General features: G+C 48.0%; 1 non-coding gene across 1 annotated transcript; it reads left to right on the plus strand.

The window, feature by feature from the left end:
- Positions 1 to 20,324: 20,324 nt before the first annotated feature.
- Positions 20,325 to 20,462, plus strand: LOC119924303. The gene has a single exon (XR_005449099.1). It is a non-coding gene; the product is annotated as a small nucleolar RNA SNORA7 (small nucleolar RNA).
- The last annotated feature ends 275 nt before the right edge of the window (positions 20,463 to 20,737 follow it).

Here is a 20,737-nt window from a genome sequence, read left to right on the forward strand (position 1 = left end):
CACTAAGCAATGCTGCTTCAAGCTTGCTGCTCAGTAAAGACACTTCTCTGTGCCTCAGTTACCTCATCTACAAAATGGGGATTCAATATCTGTTATCTCTCCTACTTAGACTGAGAACTCCATTTGGGACCTGATTATCTTGTCTATTATTATAACACTCACAACAAAGACCATTGCCCTAACCAACATAACCCTGTTTACTATATCTGCTTCTAGTCTATTTCAACATTTACCACGCCCACAAAACCCTGCATCCAACTTGCATAATTGGATCAGCAGGGCAGGGGGTGGCATGTAGGGGGGTAGAAATCAGATTTTCTACCCTGGCTCTGGAATGTCAGAGGCTGCTCCTGCCAAACTCATCCCTTCCCAAACCAGGAGAGCTGCTGCTGGGGAAGACTAATAAATCAATCAATCAGTAGTATTTATGGAATGCTTACTGTGTGCAGAACATTGTACCAAGTGCTTGGAGGAGTACAGTATATCAGAGTTGATAGACACATTCCCCGTCCACAAGGAGAACCCAGTCAAGAGAGGGAATTTAGACATTAATCGATCTATTAATGATATTATTGATGACTTCCTGTGTGCTGAGCACTGTACTAATGGCTCAGAGTTGGTGAACATATCCCTGCCCACAACGAGATTCCAGTCTAGAGGGGGACACAGACATGGATATAAATAAATATTGAAGGAGAGTACTGGCCAAAGCAGCCCAGCCAAAGAATAGGATCTATGCCGACTAGGATGGGGAAAAGTTCACGTGCCATATTGTTTCTTTTCGAAACCTTTCCTGCCCAAGAAGCTTGCTCATAGAGGCCTTCATGTCCTGGTTTCCTGGACTGTAGATGATGGGGATTTAGGCTCGGGGGAACCATGGCGTAAAACACGGACACCAGTATGTCCAGTGCCGAGGGGGTGTCTGATATTGGCTTCAGGTAGGCGAAGAATTCAGAAGAGGTGAAAAGAGTGACGATGACGAGGTGAAGCAGGCAGGTGGAGAAGCAGGTTTTGGCCCGGCCCGCGGCACCCGGCATTCTCAGCACGGCCCGGAAGATGCACACATATGAGACGAAGATGAGCACGAAGCAGAGGAAACCTAAGTAGATGGCTATGGGTAATCTCCTGTTCAGCGAGGTGGCTAGCAGAACAGGTGAGCCTCAGCAACTGGGGGCCATCACAGAAGAACTGGTGGACGTCGTTGGGGCCGCAGAAGGAGAGGGAAAGAGTACTGGCAGGGTACAACACGACGATCAGACTGCCGCTGAGCCAGCAGGTGGCAAGCATGGAGGCACAAGCACCCCGGTGCATGATGATGTCATAGTGTAGGGGTCACAGATGGCTACATAGCTGTCGTGGGACATGATAGTGAGCACAGCCATCTCCGATCCCGCCAAGAAAATCACAAGAAAGACCCGGGCAGTGCAAGCTAGCAGCGAGTTGGAGTTGACGTTTGTGAGGGAGTTGAGGGTGGACTTGGGGACAGTGATGGAGATGAAGCAGATATCTATGAAGGACAGGTTCCTGAGGAAGAAGTACATGGGAGTGTGAAGGCGCTGATCGAGGGCAGTGACGGTGACAATGAGGTGATTCCCTGTCACAGCCGCCAGGCAAGCAAGCCTGAAGAGTGTGGCATGGACCAACTGCAGCTCCCGGTGGTCCGAGAAACCCAGTGCACTGGTCACTGTGGTGATGTTGACCATCGGCTGGGAAATGCCATGAGCTGCCTTGGGGAGAGAAGGAGTCATCAGGAAAGGAACAGACTCCAATCAAATGTGGTTGCTAGGGCTGTTGGGAAGTTTCTGGAGCAGCAGCGTGGTTAGGGAATCAGAAGACCTGGGTTCTAGTCCCAGCTCCACCACTTGTCTGCTCTGCGACCTTGGGCAAGTAAATTTATTTCTCTGAGGCTCAGTTACTTCATCTGTAAAATAGAAATTAAGACTGTGAGCCCTTTGTGGGACAGGGACTGTGTTCAGACCTTTTAGCTTGATGATGATGGTGGTATTTGTTAAGCGCTTACTATGTGCCAAGCACTGTTTTAATCGCTGGGATAGATACAAAGTAATCAGGTTGACCCACGTGGGGCTCATAGTCTTAATCCCCATTTTACAGATGAGGTAATTGAGTCACAGAGAAGTGAAGTGACTTGTCCAAAGTCACACAGCTGATAATTGGTGGAGACGGGTTTAGAACCCACGACCTCTGACTCTCAAGCCTAGGCTTTTTCCAATAAGCCATGTTGCTTCTCTGTATCTACTCTGCTTGTATCTACCCCAGTGATCAGTGTAGTGCCTAGTACATAATAAGCACTTAAGAAATGCCAGTATTGATATTATGGAGAAGACCCATCAATCAATCAGTCATATGTACTGAGCTCTTACTGTATGCAGAGTATTGTACTAAGTGCTTGGGAAAATACAAAATGATAGAGTTGGTAGACACGTTGGTAGATACCGAACAAATCCTGAATAGTAAGAGCAGAATCCAGGAGCCTAGCCCCTGGTCCCTCCCAGCTCAAGGGGGCTTATTACGCACAATAGTAAAGGGTGCACTCCCAAGGCCAGAGTTTATGGTGGCCTATTGCTTGAGGGATAGTACCATGGGGGTACAAACCTGGGACAGCTTAGCTAATATAGTCAACAGCGAGTGGCCTCTGTGCCAGTCCGCTGAGATGCCGGTTGCCCGGCGTTTAGCAGCTGTGGTGGGGAAAGGCTCGGGGCCAAGGAGGACAACGTGGGCCGCTGCTAGGAAGGACTCCCACTGACCTTCGTGGTCTGCCGGTACAGGGAGACTGAACTCAGAACAAGTGGCCATATGGCGGGAACTAAAGGAGTAGTTTCCCTGTGGAGGAGCTGGATGGGTTTCCCACCGATATACTCAGGCTGCTGAAACTGGGAGGGCAGACCAACAGCTCCACTCGCTACAGAGAAGGGAGGCTAGAAGGGGGATCCGGCAGGCCCTGACAACAGACGGTGGCCACGGCCCTCTTCCTGTCTGGGTGCTCCTCATATGACTGTCCAAGTGAATGACCACCAAGAAGTCTCCTTCCTGGTAGATACTGGGGTTCCTCTGGGATTTTCACCGACCGCTGGGTCAAGTCCTACTTTTGGCCTGGAATGCCCTCCCTCCTCAAATTCACCACTTACTTTCCCTCCCTTCAAAGCCTTACTGAAGGCACATTTCTTCCAAGAGGCCTTCCCAGTCTAAGCCCCACATTTCCTCATCTCCCATTCCCTTCTGTATCGCCTTGACCTGCTCCCTTTGCTTCCCCCCATCCCAGCCCCGTAGCACGTTTGTATATATCTGTAATTTTATTTATTTATATTGAGGTCTGCTTATTTGCTTTGATGTCTGTCTTCTTCTTCTGGATTGTGAGCTCGTTGTGGGCAGGGATTGTCACTCTTTACTGTAGTTTCCCAAGCACTTAGTACAGTGCTCTGAACACAGTAAGCGCTTAATAAATATGATTGAATGAATGAATGAATGTTTAAATCTGCACTAACCAACCAGCCTCAGCTGAGAGATCAGTGTCTGACACTGCTGCTACCGGATACTTAACGTCTCCATGAAGAAAAGTTCCTGATGATGACCAGAGAGCATTTTATTCTGTTCTAAACTACTGAAAAGATTGTGTGAATGTTTTGGGATTGGGTGTACCCTCACATGTGTATAAGAGTGTGAATGTGTAGAGTGTTCTGCTTTAAGAGTTGAAAAGTTGCATGAATGCATTGTCATTAAGATTCCCCTCATGTTTGCGTGTGTAGAATGGAGGATGTTTTGGGAACGCCAAGAAGTTGAGATAATAGTAATACTGATAATTATAATGATGGTATTTCTTAGGCGCCTACTATGTGTCAGGCACTGTACTAAGCGCTGGGGTAAATACTAGATAATCAGATTGGACACAGTCACAATCTTAATCCTCATTTTACAGATAAGGTAATTGAGGCACAGGAAAGTTGAGTGATTTTTCCAAGGTCACATAGCAAACAAGTGGCAGAAACGGAATTAGACCCCATATCCTTCTGACTCACCGGCCTGTGCTCTATCCATTACGCCATGAAGCCTCTACATGGAGATTTGAGGTAATTCCTATAGAAAGTTTATGTATATGGTTATGGGTTGAGCAGTTTCACCCGTTGTCTGGTGACAGGTTTGTTCGAGAATCAGTGCGGCTAAAGATAGAGAGTCCAGGGATAGAAAACCCGAGTTTTATATAAAATTTACTCCGGGAGGCGAATTGAATTATTTAATGGTGGAGGAGCAATGAATTGAACTTCCCTTTCGGGAAGAATATGATTAAATAGTAATATTGGAGCTTCCCTAGCGGGAGGAACACACTCATGCGTATGTCGCACGTGGGTGACGCGGCGAGCTCTCGCCACGTGCTCTCCCACTCGGGAAGAATCCACTTACGTTACGCGTGCGCGTGTTGAGGCGGCTCGCCCTCATCATGTGCTCTCCCTACATGGGAGGAATCCACTTGTGTTCCCCGGCTGCAGCGGGGCACCTGGGTCCCACCCACGAGCGTTCGGCGAGAAGGCCACCCGTCCCGCAGCCGTTCCCTCAGTGGGTTGGTCCTGGTTGCAGAGGGGGCATCTGGCGTTCTGGGCAGAGAAAGACACGTGGGCCATCGCCGCCGCCGCTGCGCGTCTCGGTGTTCTGCCCAGAAGGTCAGAGGCGACAAGTAGTTACACTACCTGTGGCTTGGGCCGTCCCGGCTTCCGTCCTCCACTTGCTCAGTCTCCGCGCCTTTCATCCCCCATACTTTATTGGGTCGGAGGTGAGGGACGCCTATCATTCCGCCCCACCCCCTCCGGCCAGAGAAGTTACGTCACAGGTAACATTTTGAACCTGGGATGGCTGATGCCCAAGGCCGCCTTGGCACAAGCAGGAATGATAATAGGTTGTGAAAAGGAAACAACTGAAAGGCCTGAAGGTTAATCGCTAAGGAGATAATGTTGGAGTGAATATAGATGAAAGGGAATCCCTATGTCTCAGAAAGGAATCAGAATGTTGAAGAATTAGGCACTTCTCCTGGGGGGTGGAAATTGACACCTCATTTGATTGGGAGGAATTGGCTGTACCCTATGTCTGTGAAAGTGTGTGTAGAATGAGTTATGTTAGAATGAAAGGGACAGTGTTATGAAGATGTGTATCATGCATTGCAAAGAGAAATTCCGAACTGAATTTGTGTAGCTCCACAGGTTGAGAGTCGTCTTACTGGTCTGGTGTTTTTAATCATTTCCCCTTCCCTCAGATTCTTGAAGTCACTCAGTTGCAGGAAATCTAGGGGGCTGGAGCTATCATATTGGAAGATTCAAAAGGAATTTGTTGCTTGAGGGAAAAAAGCACCTCCCTCAAGCAAAGGGTTGCTTCCCTCAAGTAAATGGTTGCCTTCCTCAACTGGGAGAGAATTTGCAATTGCTTTCTATTCTGAAATTCTACTGCATTAGATTTTGATTAGATTGATAAAAAGAGGTAAATAGAAAATTCAAATACAAACTATACAGCAAGCCGCATGGCCTAGTGAAAAGAGCCTGGACCTGGTAGTCAGAGGAACTGGGTTCTAATTCCACCTCCACCACGTGTCTTCTGTGTGACCTTGGGCAAGTCACTTGACTTCTCTGTGCCTCAGTTGATTCATTTGTAAAATGGAGATTAAGAATGTGAGCCCCATGTGGGACATGGGCTGTGCCCAACCTTCTTTGTTTGTATCTACCCCAGCTCTTAGTACAATGCTAGGTACACAGTAAGTGCTTAACAAATTCCAAAATCATTATCAAGTTCTCCGCTCACAATGATCTTAAAGTCTAGAAGGCAAGACAGACATTAATATGAATAAACCCATTACAGATATGGATATAACTGCTGTGAGACTTAGGTTGGGGTGAATAAAGGGAGCAAATCCAAGTGCCAGGGCGATGCAGAAGGTAAAAGGAGAAGAAGAAAAGAGGGCTTAATCGGAGAAGGGCTCTTAGAGGGCATAATAATGAATAGTAATTATAGTATTTCTTAGGTGCTTACCATGTGCCAAGCACTTTACTAAGCGTTGGGGTGGATACAAGCAAATTGGGCTGGATTGCAGTCCCTGTCCCGTGAGGATCCCACAGTCTCACTCCCCATTTTAGAGTTGAGGTAAATGAGGTACAGAGAAGTGAAGTGACCTGCCCAAGGTTACACAGCAGATAGGTGGTGGAGTCAGGATTAGAACCCATGACCTTCTGACGTCCAGGCCTGTGCTCTATCCACTGCACCATCTGCTTTTCATAAGGCTTCGAAGGTGGGGACACTGATCATCAGGCAGAAATTCCTCACCCTCGGCTTCAAGGCTCTCCATCACCTCGCCCCCTCCTACCTCATCTCCCTTCGCTCCTACAGCCCAGTCCGCACCCTCCGTTCCTCTGCCGCTAATCTCCTCACCGTGCCTCGTTTTCGCCTGTCCCGCCGTCGACCCCCGGCCCACATCATCCCCCTGGCCTGGAATGCCATCCCTCCCCACACCCGCCAAGCTAGCTCTCTTCCTTCAAGGCCCTACTGAGAGCCCATCTCCTCCAGGAGGCCTTACCAGACTGAGCCCCTTCTTTCCTCCCCCCTCCATCCCCTCTCCATCCCCCCCGCCTTACCTCCTTCCCTTCCCCACAGCACCTGTATATATGTATATATGTTTGTGTGTATTTATTATTCTATTTCTTTATTTTACTTTTACATATCTATTCTATTTTATTTTGTTAATATGTTTTGTTTTTTTCTCTGTCTCCCCCTTCTAGACTGTGAGCTCATTGTTGGGTAGGGACCGTCTCTATATGTTGCCAACTTGTACTTCCCAAGCGCTTAGTACAGTGCTCTGCACACAGTAAGCGCTCAATAAATACGATTGATTGATTGATTGATTGATCTGTCGTATATGAAGGGGGAGAGTGTTTCTAGCCAGAGACAGGATGTGGTCAAGGGGTTGGTGGTGAGATAGATGAGATCAAGGCACAGTGAGTAGGTTGGCGCTAGAGGAGCAAAGTGTGTGGGCTGGATTGTAGTAGATCAGTAAGGTGAGGTAGGAGTGGGCAAGGTGATTAAGTGCTTTCAAGCCATATGGTAAGGAGTTGCTGTTTGATGCGGAGGTGGATGGGCAACCCCTGCGGGTTCTTGAGGATTGGGAAGACACCGACTGAACAAATGAAATACGGACTGGAGTGGGGAGAGACAGGAGGCTGGGAGGTCAGTGAAGGACTGATGCAGTAGTTAAGACAATGGCTGATTGCAGAAAACTTCCTATCATCATGGGGGAGACAGGAGGGAGATGGACATGCCAGCACAGCCACAACAACAAATAAAAATCCAGGCACAACCCAGGGATATTTCCATTCCAGTCAGCCAACTCGGAGCCATTTGCATTCTACCGATGTGCTTAGAACTATGCCATTGAGAGATACTCTCTCGCTAGGGTTATCCAAAATGGGAAGGTTAAAGCTGAAGCATCAGACAAAGTTGATTCACCTGTGCTGGGCGGCAGCGGCATGGGAAAGAGTCAAAGAGACTCAAGTTTTTACTATGTGGAAGAAGGCATTGTTAAACCATTTCCATATTTTTATCAAGAAAACTCTATGGAAAGACATACCAGTATGACTACGGATATAATGAAGATATGACGTTCTGGAGAAAACATATCTATTGAGTCGCTATGAATCGGGAAACGACTCGTTGGCATTTGATGATGAAGATGTGCCACCCTTTGTCCTCTGAGGTTGGTGTTGATGGTCCTGGCCTGGGTTCTGGGCTGGAGTCGGTCCAGCTAAAATCAGCCAGCTCTGGGAGGAGGTGAGTGAGTGAATGCTGTCTGTTTGGCATGATGAAGGTCACACAATCGAGCAGGATGCTCTCACAGTCTATGGAAACTTCAAGAGAAGTCACGTGGTCTAGTAACAGAGCCCAGGCCTGGGAGTCGGAGGACCTGGGGGCCTTGGATCATTCCCACTGTCCGCCTCCTTCGCTGTTATGCTCGAGCTGGTAAACGCTGCTGGCGAAAGTCTAAACACCAAGCCAACCTTGTTCATTTCAAGTTTATCCTTTCCTGCCTTAACCCTGCCCTCTCCTCTGCCAGGAAAAACTATTTCTCCTCCCTATTGACACCCATGCTCATCATTCCCGTCAGCTCTTCCGTACATTTAACTTCCTTCTCAGGCCCTCTGCTCCTCCCCCTTCTCCATCCCTCACCCCCAACGATCTGGCCTCCCACTTCTTCAGTAAAATAAACTCCATCACGTCGGAGCTCGCAAAAGTCACTCCTCCCCCTTCTCCAACCCCCACCCCCCGACTCTCAACCCTCTCCGGTACTCTCCCATCTTTCTCAGCAGTATCGTCAGATGAGATCTCCTCCCTCCTCTCAAGTACTACTCCATCCACCTGTGCTTCAGACCCCATTCCCTCTTATCTTATCAAATCTCTCGCCCCTTACCTCCTCCCGTCCTTAATTTCCATCTTCAAACGGTCACTCTCCACTAGTTCTTTCCCCTCTGCCTTCAAACATACCCACGTCTCCCCCATACTAAAAAAAACCCTCCCTTGACCCCACCTCCCCTTCTAATTATCGCCCTATCTCCCTCTTACCCTTCCTTTCCAAACTTCTAGAACGAGTCGGCTACACCTGCTGCCTCGAATTCCTCAACGCCAACTCTCTCCTTGACCCCCTCCAATATGGCTTCCGTCCCCTACACTCCACCGAAACTGCCCTCTCAAAGATTACCAATGACCTCCTTCTTGCCAGATCCAAGGGCTCCAACTCTATCCTAATCCTCCTCGACCTCTCAGCTGTCTTCGACACTGTGGACCACCCTCTTCTCCTCAACACGCTATCCAATCTTGGCTTCACAGACTCCATCCTCTCCTCGTTCTCATTTTATCTCTCCGGCCGTTCATTCTCCGTCTCCTTTGCGAGCTCCTCCTCACCCTCTCATTCTCTTACTGTAGGGGTTCCTCAAGGGTCAGTTCTTGGTCCCCTTCTGTTCTCTATCTACACTCACTCCCTTGGTGAACTCATTCGCTCCCACGGCTTCAACTCTCATCTCTACGCTGATGACACCCAAATCTACATCTCTGCCCCTGCTCTCTTTCCCTCCCTCCAGGCTCGTGCCTCCTCCTGCCTTCAGGACATCTCCATCTGGATGTCTGCCCGCCATCTAAAACTCAATATGTCCAAGACTGAACTCATCTTTCCTCCCAAACCCTGCCCTCTCCCTGACTTGCCCGTCACTGTAGACGACACTACCATCCTTCCCATCTCACAAGCCCGCAACCTTGGTGTCATCCTCGACTCTGTTCTTTCGTTCACCCCACACACCCAATCTGTGACCAAAACATGCCATTCTCAACTCTGCAACACTGCCAATATCCGCCCTTTCCTCTCCATCCAAACCGCTACCTTGCTGGTTCACTCTCTTATCCTATTCCGATTGGATTACTGCATCAACCTCCTCTCTGATCTCCCATCTTCCTGCCTCTCCCCACTTCAGTTTATACTTCATTCTGCTGCCCGGATTATTTTTGTGCAGAAACGCTCTGTGCACGTTACTCTCCTCCTCAAAAATCTCCAGTGGCTGCCTGTCAACCTACGAATCAGGCAAAAACTCCTCACTCTTGGCTTCAAGTCTCTCCATCACCTCGCCCCCTCCTACCTCACCTCCCTTCTCTCCTTCTCCAGCCCAGCCCGCACCCTCTGCTCCTCTGTCGCTAACCTCCTCACTGTATCTCCGTTCTCGCCTGTCCTGCAGTCGACCCCAGGGCCCCGTCCTTACCCTGGCCTGAAATGCCCTCCCTCCACACATGCGCCAAGCTAGCTCTCTTACTCCCTTCAAAGCCGTACTGAGAGCTCACCTCTTCCAGGAGGCCTTCGCAGACTGAGCTCCCTTTTTCCTCTCCTCCTCCCCATCCCCCCGCCCTAAATCCTTCCCCTTCCCACAGCACCCGTATATATATTTGTACAGATTTATTACTCTATTTATTACTTGTACATAGTTACCATTTATTTTGTTAGTCATGTGTGTGTAGCTTTAATTCTGTTTGTTCTATTTTGACACCTGTCTACATGTTTTGTTTTGTTGTCTGTCTCCCCCTTCTAGACTATGAGCCCGTTGTTGGGAAGGGATCGTCTCTATATGGTACCCACGTGCACTTCACAAGCGCTTAGTACAGTGTTCTGCACACAATAAGTGCTTAATATATACGATTGATTGAATGAATGAATGAATGAATGAATACCGGCTTTGCCATTTTTTAAAGGTATTTGTTAAGCAGTTATGATGCGCCAGACACTGTACTAAGCACTGAGGTAGATACAAGCTAATAAGACCTGGTTTCCAATCCCGACTCCGCCACTTATCTGCTGTGTGGTCATGGACAAATCACTTCTCTTCTCTGGGCCTCAGTTTCCTCATATGGAAAATGGGGTCTCACTACCTATTCTCCCTCCCCCTCACACTCTGAGCTCAATTTCGGACAGGGACTGTGTTTGACCTGCTTGTATGCATCTACCCCGGTGCGTAGTTCAATACTGGGAACATAGTAAAGTGCTTAAAAACATCACAGTTATTATTATTAATTTTCAAGTCATTTTATTTCATCTTACCTCAACAAAATAACCGTGGCAGTTTATGCCTGCCACAATACTAAGCACTTGGATAACTACAAGATAACCAGGCCAGATACAGTACCTGTCCCACTTGAGGCTCAGAGTGTGAGGGGAAGGGAGAACAGGTAGTGAGTCTTCATTTTCCAGATGAGGAAACTGAGGCCCAGAGAATTGAAGTGATTTGCCCAAGGTTGCAATGGAGACAAATGGCAGAACTGGGATTACAACCCAGGTCTTCTGATTCCCAGGCCAGGTCTCTTTCCACCAGGACACGCAGCTTCTCTCATTTCTAGTGTGCACGTGAAGTAGATCTAATCATCTTGAGGGACTGCTCCATTTCTAACTTCCCTCTAGACCTTAAGCTCAATGTAGGCAGGGAACATGTCTAGCAACACTGTTAAACTGTATTCTCTCAAGTGCTTATTACAGCTCTCTACACACAGTAAGCACTCAAAAAATAGAAGCAGCATGGCCTAATGGAAAGAGCCTAGGCCTGAGATTCAGAGGACCTGGGTTCTAATCCCAGCTCTGGCAGTTGCTTGCTGTGTGACCATGAACAAGTCATTTAACCTCTCCGTGCCTTACTTATCTCATCTGAAAAATAGGGATTAAATTCTGCTTCCCTCCCACTAGTCTGTAAGCCCCACATGGAACAGGGACTGTGTTCAACCCGATAAACTTTCATCTATCTCAGCGCTTAGAACACTGCCTGACACATAGTAAATGCTTAACAAATGCCATACAAAACCCACACTGATTGATTGATTTTGTACTTGGATTTGAACGCTTTATTCACCCCCCTTAGCCCACCAAAGCTTAATATACATATATGTAATTTATTTATTTCTATTATTGTCCATCTGCCCTTCTAGACTGTCAGCTTGTTGTGGGTAGGGAATGTTTCTGTGAATTCTGTTGTATTGTATTCTCCCAAGTGCTTATTACAGTGCTCTGCGCCCTGTAAATTCTCAACAAATACCATTGACTGATCGATTGATTGGTCCATGAAAGAAACTCTGGGTTTCTGGTTGGAGACCAATTGACATTAGGAGAGAATTTCCTCATTCTGTCTGATGGTCCATGCCTAATCAATCAATCAATTAATCATATTTATTGAGCGCTTACTGTATGCAGGGCACTGTACTAAGTGTTTGGCAGAGTACAATACAACAATATAACAGACACTTTTCCTGGCCACAGTGGATACATATTAATGAAAATACATAAATTATGGATATGCTCATTAGTGCAGTGGGGCTGGGAGGGGGTGGGGGCAGTTATAGGGAACAAATCAGGGTTACGCAAAAGGGAGTGGGAAAAGAGGAAATGAGGGCTAAGTCAGTGAAGGTCTCTTGGAGGAGATATGGCTTTAATAAGACTTTGAAGCTGGGAAGAGAAATCATCTGTCGGATATGAGGAGGGAGGGCATTGCAGCCCAGAGGCAGGACGTGTGTGAGAGGTCAGCGGTGAGATAGACGAGATTGAGGTACAGTGAACCGGCTAGCATAGAGGAGAAACGTGTGTGGGCTGGGCTATGATAGAGCAGCAGGTGAGGTATAAAGGGGCAAGGTAATTGAGTGCTTTAAGGGAAGTCCTCTTGGAGAAGCTATGACTTCAGTAAGGCTCAGGGCCATAGACAGGACTCTCCCTGGTCTCAGTGAAGATCTTGTGGTTATCACAGTGCTAAGCAGAATGCTTAATATAGAGTGAGCCCTTGATCAAGACCATACATTTCATAATGAACTCACTGACGTTGAGAGGACTGGTTATTATCGGTCCATGCCGTGTTCTTTTGCTTTTTTCTTGTCTGTTGATTTGGGGTGCATCATTTCCAACTGTAGCCGAGGTATGTGGACTGTGAAATAACACTGATTTTAAGCCTGTGAGAAGCTCCCCCTGGGACTGAACCTGGCCCCAACCTGGCCTCAGCCTGTCCACTGAGAGAAGCCCTGGAAAGGGGCGGGGCAATGGCGACTTCTGCCAATAGGACTGTGTCCAGGGCAGGGCCGAAGAGCCTGATTTGGTCTGAGAATCATGACCATTTCCAGACGATCTGCCAAACTAGGCCTCCTGGGCAACCATGCATGCTCAAGCAGTTTTAGACTCTCGGTTGCTTCCTCAGCACAATCCAGGAGGAATTGCTTCTGGCCTTTCAATGCTCTGGAGTTAAAGGGACCCAAGCAAGACAAAGAAACAATGGGGAGAGGGCAACAGTGTTGTTGCCAACTTGTACTTCCAAAGCACTTAGTACAGTGATCTGCACACAGTAAGTTCTCAATAAATATGATTGAATGAGGGAATGAACAGCGCTTCTTTTAGGGCAGTTTCCCACTCAGTCCACTTAGGCTCTGCCTGGATCTAGAGCCACTACACGGCACTGTGTCCAGGCCTGGATCCAGTTCAGAGAATTGTGTCCAGAACCAGAGCCACTCTAAGGCATGGCTTCTAGAACTGGATTTATTCTAAAGTATTGTGTCCTGAACTGCAGCAACCCTAGGGCATGGTGTCCAGAACATGGCTTCCAGAACCGGATCCACTCTACTGAATGGTGTCCAGAATCGGACTTTTAAAAATGAGAGAGTTTTGGTTGTACCACTTGGGCATGAGAGTGGAAGCTTACTGGGTTGGCGTGGTGGGTGTCTTAGAGCTGCCCTGGCCCCTGCCTAGAGCTCCTGGACTCTCTTCCTCCCTGCCAGCGTTGGAGAGCTGCTCAGCCAGCAGTAGGGCAGGAATCTAATTCCAGAATGTGTGGGCGCTCCCTCCATGGTGAAATTGGGGCTAGAGTCAAAATGGCAAGGGGTGGGCAGTGGAGACGGCATTGTCTGGCCTCACCTACAGGAGTCTGTCTCCCCAAGCCTTCCCAACTCCCCTGGTGGTCTTGTGGCGGTGGATGTCCATCTGTCCCATTCAACAGAGGCCCCCAGACCAGCTGTTTGTGCTGATCAGTGCTTGGGTGAGGGCGTCCTTCTGACTCTCCCAATGCTCCCAGTGGTGATGGTCCAGAGATAGAGAGAGAAAGAGAGAGAGAGAGAGAGAGAGAGAGAGAGAGAGAGAAAGAGAGAGAGAGACTTCAGCAGGCCGCAGTCAAGCAATCCATCGATGGCATTTACTGAGTGCTTGCTGTGTGAAGAGCATTCTACTAACAGCTTGGGACAGAGTAAGGGCTTGGGAGAAATGCAGAGTCTGGGCCTCTGAATCAGAAGGATCAGCGTTCTAATCCCAGCTCTGTGTAAACAAGTCAATTAACTACTTGGTGCCTCCGTTACCTTATCTGTGAAATGGGGGTTAAGAATGTGATTCCCCACGTGCTACACGGACTGTGTCCATCCTGATTATCTTGTATTTACCCCAGTGCTTAGTATAGTGGCAGGCACAAAGTAAGCACGTAACAGATACTATAAAAATTGAAAGAGTTAGTAATAGTAATAACTGTGGTATTTATTAAGTGCTTAATAGGTGCCAAGCTCTGTACTAAGCACTGAGGTAGTAAGAATGATTGTGGTATTTGTGAATTATTATGTGCCAAACATTGAGGTAGATAAAAGATAATCAGGTCTCACAGGAGACTTACAGTTTAAGTATGAAGAACAGATTTAAATCCCCCAGGGACTGTGTCCAACCTGGTAACCTTGTGTCTATCCCAGTACTTATAACAGTGCTTGGCAACTTGTAGACTATAATAGGTTCACTGTAGGCAGGGAATGTGTCTGTTATATTGTTAAATTGTACTTTCCCAGGTACTTAGTACAGTGTACTGCACATGGTAAGCGCTGAATAAATTCGATTGAATGAGTGACTGGCATAGTCATCGCTTAACAAGCAACATTTTTTTAAATATCTCTCCCTTGGCTGGAGGGCCACATCTGATACCATGAGTAGTCAGATATTGTTCCCAATCCCCAAGAGGTGCTTCCTAGGGGAACTGTTTCCACGCTATGTCCCTCCTCAGGGCGGCCTTCATGTCCCTGTACCTTAGGCTGTAGAAGAGGGGGTTCAGGGTCGGGGGCACCATGGCATAGAAAACGGACACCAGCAGGTCCATCATCGAGGGGGAGTCTGACACGGGTTTAAGATAGGCCACCTCACCGGTGGAAATTAATAAAGTGGTGACGATGAGGTGGGGCAGACGGGTGGAGAAAGCTTTGGAATGGCTTCCTCTGGAGAGCACCCTCAGCACAGACGAGAAGCTGTGAATGTAGGAGACAACGATGGACAAGAAATAGACCAAGCTCAGGCTTGCTGAAGTTATCATTGCTACAAATTCCCAAACCTTCCCATTGGAATCGGAGAGTCTGATGACCCGAGGGATCTCACAGAAGAATTGGTAGATTACACTGGTCCCTCCCAGAGGACCCGAGAAGGTGGCAGAAGGATGTAGGATGGCAAAAATGACACCTCTGAGCCAGGAGGTGCCTACCATCTTCTCACAGGTCCCTCAATCCAAGATGACATCATAGCACAGTGGGAGGCAGATGGCGACATAACAGTCGATGTAGAGCTCAGCACAAGCAAACAGCAGTAAGAAAAACACTTGAAAGATGCACTCCAGGACGGAAATGGAGCTGCAGTCGGTCCAGGAGTTGAGGATGGACTTGGGGACGGTAGCAAAGATGTTGCAGAGGTCAAGAACAGACAGGTGCCTGAGGAAGAAGTGCATGGAGATGTGGAGGTGCCGGTCGAGGGCGGTGAAGGCAACCATGAGGAAATTCCCTGTCAGGGCCGCCAGGTAGACCAGGAGGAACAGCGCGGCATGGACCAGCTGCAGCTCCCGGACCTCAGAGAAACCCATCAGGAAGAATTCTCTCACTGTGGAAATGTTGGTAATTGGTAGGTGATGATGACTCCCTGCACAGGACAAAGAACTTGGTGAGGTGAAGAAATCATCAGGAGTTTTGCCGGTGATTCTATGAGAGGAGCAATTTATTTTATATTGGAAGAGAATTATTCATTACAAAATGACCTAGAAACTTGGTAAAAGACTTCCATGTAACAAGGTGGGAATTTCAAAGAAGGATTAACACCATATTTTTCCAAGTGGGGATAACAAGATACAAAGATACAAGAGGGGAAAACAGTCACAGTAATAGCAGGAGTAATAGCAGCAAAAGCCCTAGTAGAAGTTGTAGTATCAATCAATCAAGCAATTTAGAATTCATATTTTTGAGCATTTACTGTGTGCAGAGCACTCTACTAAATACCTGGGAGAATACAACGTAACAGAGTTGGTAGACATGTTCCCTCCCCACAACAATCCTACAGTCTAAAGGGGGATAAGGATGTTAAAATAAAATAAATTATGGATATGTACAGAGATTGTAAGCTCGTTGTGGGTATGGGGTATGTCTCATATTCTTATATTGTACTCTTCCAAACACTTAATACAGTGCTCGACACACAGAGCTCTGCTCTTTGCTCAATAAATATTCATTCATTCAATCGTAATTACTGAGAGCTTAGTGTGTGCAGACCACTGTACTAAGCTGAGTGACTGGCTGATAATAGTAATAACGGTGTTTATCGAGCCCCCAGGGGACAAAAAAGACAAGGATATAACAATTCTACAAGGCACCCCGAAGCACACAAATTCATTCTCACACCCAAAATCACAGGTAAACAAACACATAATGCCCTCACGTGTATTCCCACTCACTCACAGACCGGGGTTCTCCCAAAGACGGACAGTCACACAGAGCCAATCATATTTATCGAGCGCTTACTGTGTGTAGAGCACTGTGCTAATCACTTGCGAGAGTAAAATACAAACGGGTTGGTAGACGCGCACAACCATAAACGTATATAGTCACTTATTCGGCTCTTCCCTGACACCCAAAACTATTCCCTAGGGAGAGATAGCGAACATTCCCCACTGTTCCCTACCCAGATAGCCCCCTTACCTAAAGTCTGTGATTTGCTCCCTGATTCTCCTACCCTGCCCTGAGCACACACACACGCGCGCGTGTGCACACACACAAAGCTGCAGGTCCAGGGAATCCGATTGCATCAGTCTCTGTATCAGGAAAATGAACCGCAGAGTGAAGTCTGGCTAAACAGGGAAGGGGCTGGCTTGGGAACCCAACTACATACGTCGCCTCTGACTTGGCAGAGAGCTGGGAGAAATGGTTAATCGATGGTATTTATTGAGCGTTTACTGTGTGCGGAGCACTGGACTAAAGCATTAAGGAGAGGACAAACCAGCAGAGTTGGTAGACTCGTTCCCTGCCCACAACGAGCTGACAATATAGGGGGATGGAACGATGATGGAGGGATGATGGAGGGACGATGGAGCGGTGATGGAGGGATGAGAGAAGGCCGACAGAGGGCCGATGAGGGGGTGCCCTAGAACAAACAGCAGATGAGTGCTGGTCCAGGTACAAAGACCATGCGACTGAGAAACTGAGCAGAGGAAGTGATTCCAGCACCAGTGGCTTGTGCTGTGGTACCTGCGACCGTGTCGTCCCTGGTTTCTGCTCCTTCAAACTCGCCTGCAATGCTGCCCTGGTCCGAACTTCAACCTGGAGGCCGAATGCGAGATTCTCCATAGACTCATTGCGGGCTGCTGGCCTCTCCTCGCCCCTCAATCCCCACCACAGGGCACACTCACTGGAGCAGCGTGGGGCTGGAAGTAGCCGACATCTCCCAGGCTGGGCTGGTCCCCTATCTCCCCTCGGATTCCTTGGTTCGTTCAGCCAAGGAGGGACATCTAGGAGCCCTCAGCCCCTCTACGCTCTCCCGTGGACACTGAGATGTTTCTGCAAATGGACCCCATTCCCCAAGATAAAGCAGCCGCCGCTCTGAGGGGAATCCCTGGAGGACCGGATCGGGGCCAAAAAAAGTGAAGTGGCTTACCCATTGTCACAAACCAGATAAGTGGCAGAACTGGGATTAGAACCCGGGTCCTCCTGACTCCCGGGCCCATGCTTTTTCCACTAAGCGACACTGCTTTTAATTTAGAGAAATTGTGACTCGGACCTTGGTCATCCAGTTCATTCATTCATTCAATCGTATTTATTGAGCTCTTACTGTATGCAGAGCACTGTACTAAGCGCTTGGGAAGTACAGGTTGGCAACATATAGAGACAGTCCCTACCCAACAGCTGGCTCACAGTCTAGAAGCGGGAGACAGACAACAAAACAAAGCATATTAACAAAATAAAATAAATAGAATAAATATGTACAAGTAAAATGAATAAGTAAATAGAGTAATAAATATGTACAAACATATATACATATATACAGGTGCTGTGGGGAGGGGAAGGAGGTAAGCGGGGGGGGGTGGGGTGGGGGAGGAAGGGGAGAGGAAGGAGGGGGCTCTGTCTGGGAAGGCCTCCTGGAGGAGGTGAGCTCTCAGTAAGGCTTTGAAAGGAGGAAGAGAGCTAGCTTGGCGGTTGTGCGGAGGGAGGGCATTCCAGGCCAGCGGGATGACGTGGGCCGGGGGTCGACGGCTGGACAGGCGAGAACGAGGTATAGTGAGGAGATTAGCGGCAGAGGAGTGGAGGGGGCGGGCTGGACTGTAGAAGGAGGGAAGTGAGGTGAGGTAGCAGGGGGCGAGGTGATGGAGAGCCTTGAAGCCAAGGGTGGGGAGTTTTTGCCTGATTCATAGGTTGATTTGTAGCCACTGGAGATTTTTGAGGAGGGGAGAAACATGCCCAGAGAGTTTCTGCACAAAGACTATCCGGGCAGCGGCGTGAAGTATGGACTGAAGTGGGGAGAGACAGGAGGATGGGTGATAGGAGAGGAAGCTGATGCAGTAATCCAGTCGGGATAGGATGAGAGATTGAACGAGCAGGGTAGCGGTTTGGATGGAGAGGAAAGGGGAAAGGGGAAATATAAATAACCTTTCCCCTGCTCCTCTCCAGAGTCACTGGGCCTGTCCTGGGCTGGAGAGCACAGAACTCTGCTGAGAGAGAGGTTCACTCTATCTCATCGGTCCAGGACGCTGGTGGCAGTGACAGGAATGTCTGACTGAGAGGTGAGAGCTGTCAGGATCCTCGCTACACCTCTCAGCTGCGCCGTCCCGTCAGAACAGAGCCCGGTTATTTCCTGGGGGATTCTCCGTGGGAGGACGGGCCCGGGACTATGCTGAGACAGCTGACTGTCCGGGAATCTCGGAAGGCCGGGATCGTGGACTCCCTGTGGTCCCGGCCTCCACAATCCTAAATGACTGTGCAGTCCCACGTGGGTCCCACTCTGGGACTCCTTCCTATGACAACATCAACAGATTAATCATCATTCCCTTTCTGTGATTAATAATAGCGTTCTGGTTAAGCTCTGAGGTTTGGAACTTCATCCTATGCCAGGGCTTGGGGCCATCTGAAAACTGCAGCAATCCAACTTAGACAGTTCCCTCTAGACTGTAAGCTCATCATGGGCAGGGAATGTGGATACCAACCCTGTTATATTGTTAAATGGTACTCTCCCAAGCGCTTCCCCCCTCCGCCTTACCTCCTTCCCTTCCCCACATCACCTGTATATATGTATATATGTTCGTACGTATTTATTACTTTATTTATTTATTTTACTTGTACACATCTATTCTATTTATTTTATTTTGTTAATATGTTTTGTTTTGTTCTCTGTCTCCCCCTTCTAGACTGTGAGCCCACTGTTGGGTAGGGACCGTCTCTATATGTTGCCAACTTGTATTTCCCAAGTGCTTAGTACAGTGCTATGCACACAGTAACCGCTCAATAAATAGAATTGATTGATCGATTGGTTACTACCAAGGTCTTTACATCGTAAGCGAAATTCACATAAATTTGATCTATCGATTGATATGCATTATTTTCCCCTACTGAATTCCTATCTTCATTCTCCATTCCTCCCAAGTGCACCCTCTCACTGTGCGTCGTTTCCAGCTCCCCCGACTCAGACTTGTACCTCATCACCTTTCCTCTGCATGGAATTCCCAGTACCTTCATTTGCACCAGACCACAGGGCTCCCCAACTTCAAACCTCCTTCCTGAAACTCTGGTAAATCCACGGGACTTTCCCTGCAGCCCTTGGACCTCCAATCAATCAATCAATCAATCAATCGTATTTATTGAGCGCTTACTGTGTGCAGAGCACTGTACTAAGCGCTTGGGAAGGACAAGTTGGCAACAACCTCCAAGAAATCCAGGAGAAGGAATTCTGTCACTACTGTGTGATTGGCCATTTCTTTTCTGCCATTTCGAAAGAGTAGGTACAATTCAGGTGTTCTAATGAGGAAAGGAGAAATTCAGCCACTAATCTCTCTGTGGGCAGGAAGGTGTCTACTTCTCCAGTGAAGCAGAGCCTGCCACTTCCTTAAAGACCTCCATGGGTGGTCTCTCCTGCTCCAATTCCTTATCCGTGGTCTTACTTTACATCCCACCAAATCCTCTTTAAGCTCTTTCATGGGCCCCCTCATTTTGGGTTCTCTTTGCTTGAGAAGCAGCATGATTTAGTGGAGAGGGCACAGGCCTGGGAGTCAGAGACCTGGGTTCTCATTCTGGCTCTGTCACATACTTTCTGTGTGACCTTGGGCAAGTCACTTAACTTCTCTGTTGCTCAGTTCCTTCATCAACAAAGCGGGAATTCAATACTTGTTCTCCATCCTACATAGACTGTGAGACTCTTATTATCTGATTTTCTTGTATCTATCCCAGCGCCTAGTACAGTGCTTGGGATATAGTTAAAGCTTTTGAAGTACCATAATTAATAACAATAGGGTAATTAATTGAGACCCCTCTCAGGGTCGCACCTGAAGAGTTTCCTGTACTCAACCAGTCTCAGATACGGGAGGGAGAGTCAAGCAGAGGCCTACCCATTTCATTCCTAGCTTGGGCAGTGGCTAGCGAGTGGAAGGCAATCTACTACAAGTAAAACCTAACCTGTGCTGGGCAGCAGCAGCACGGGAGACAGTCGTGAGACAATTATGAGAGACAAGACAACTAATTAAGTGATTAATTACAATAGATAAGATCTCTGCCCACAAGTGGATTACAATCTACAGTATCTCTCTCTCTCTCTCTTTCTCTCTGTCTCTATCAATCAGTCAGTCGATGGTGTTTATTGAGCATCTACTGTGTGTAGAGCACTGTACTTAGTTTTTAGGAAAGTACTACTTAGGACGCGGACTGGGTCCAACCTGATTAA

Source organism: Tachyglossus aculeatus, unplaced genomic scaffold (assembly GCF_015852505.1).
Source record: "Tachyglossus aculeatus isolate mTacAcu1 unplaced genomic scaffold, mTacAcu1.pri scaffold_92_arrow_ctg1, whole genome shotgun sequence".
Classification (NCBI taxonomy): domain Eukaryota; kingdom Metazoa; phylum Chordata; class Mammalia; order Monotremata; family Tachyglossidae; genus Tachyglossus; species Tachyglossus aculeatus.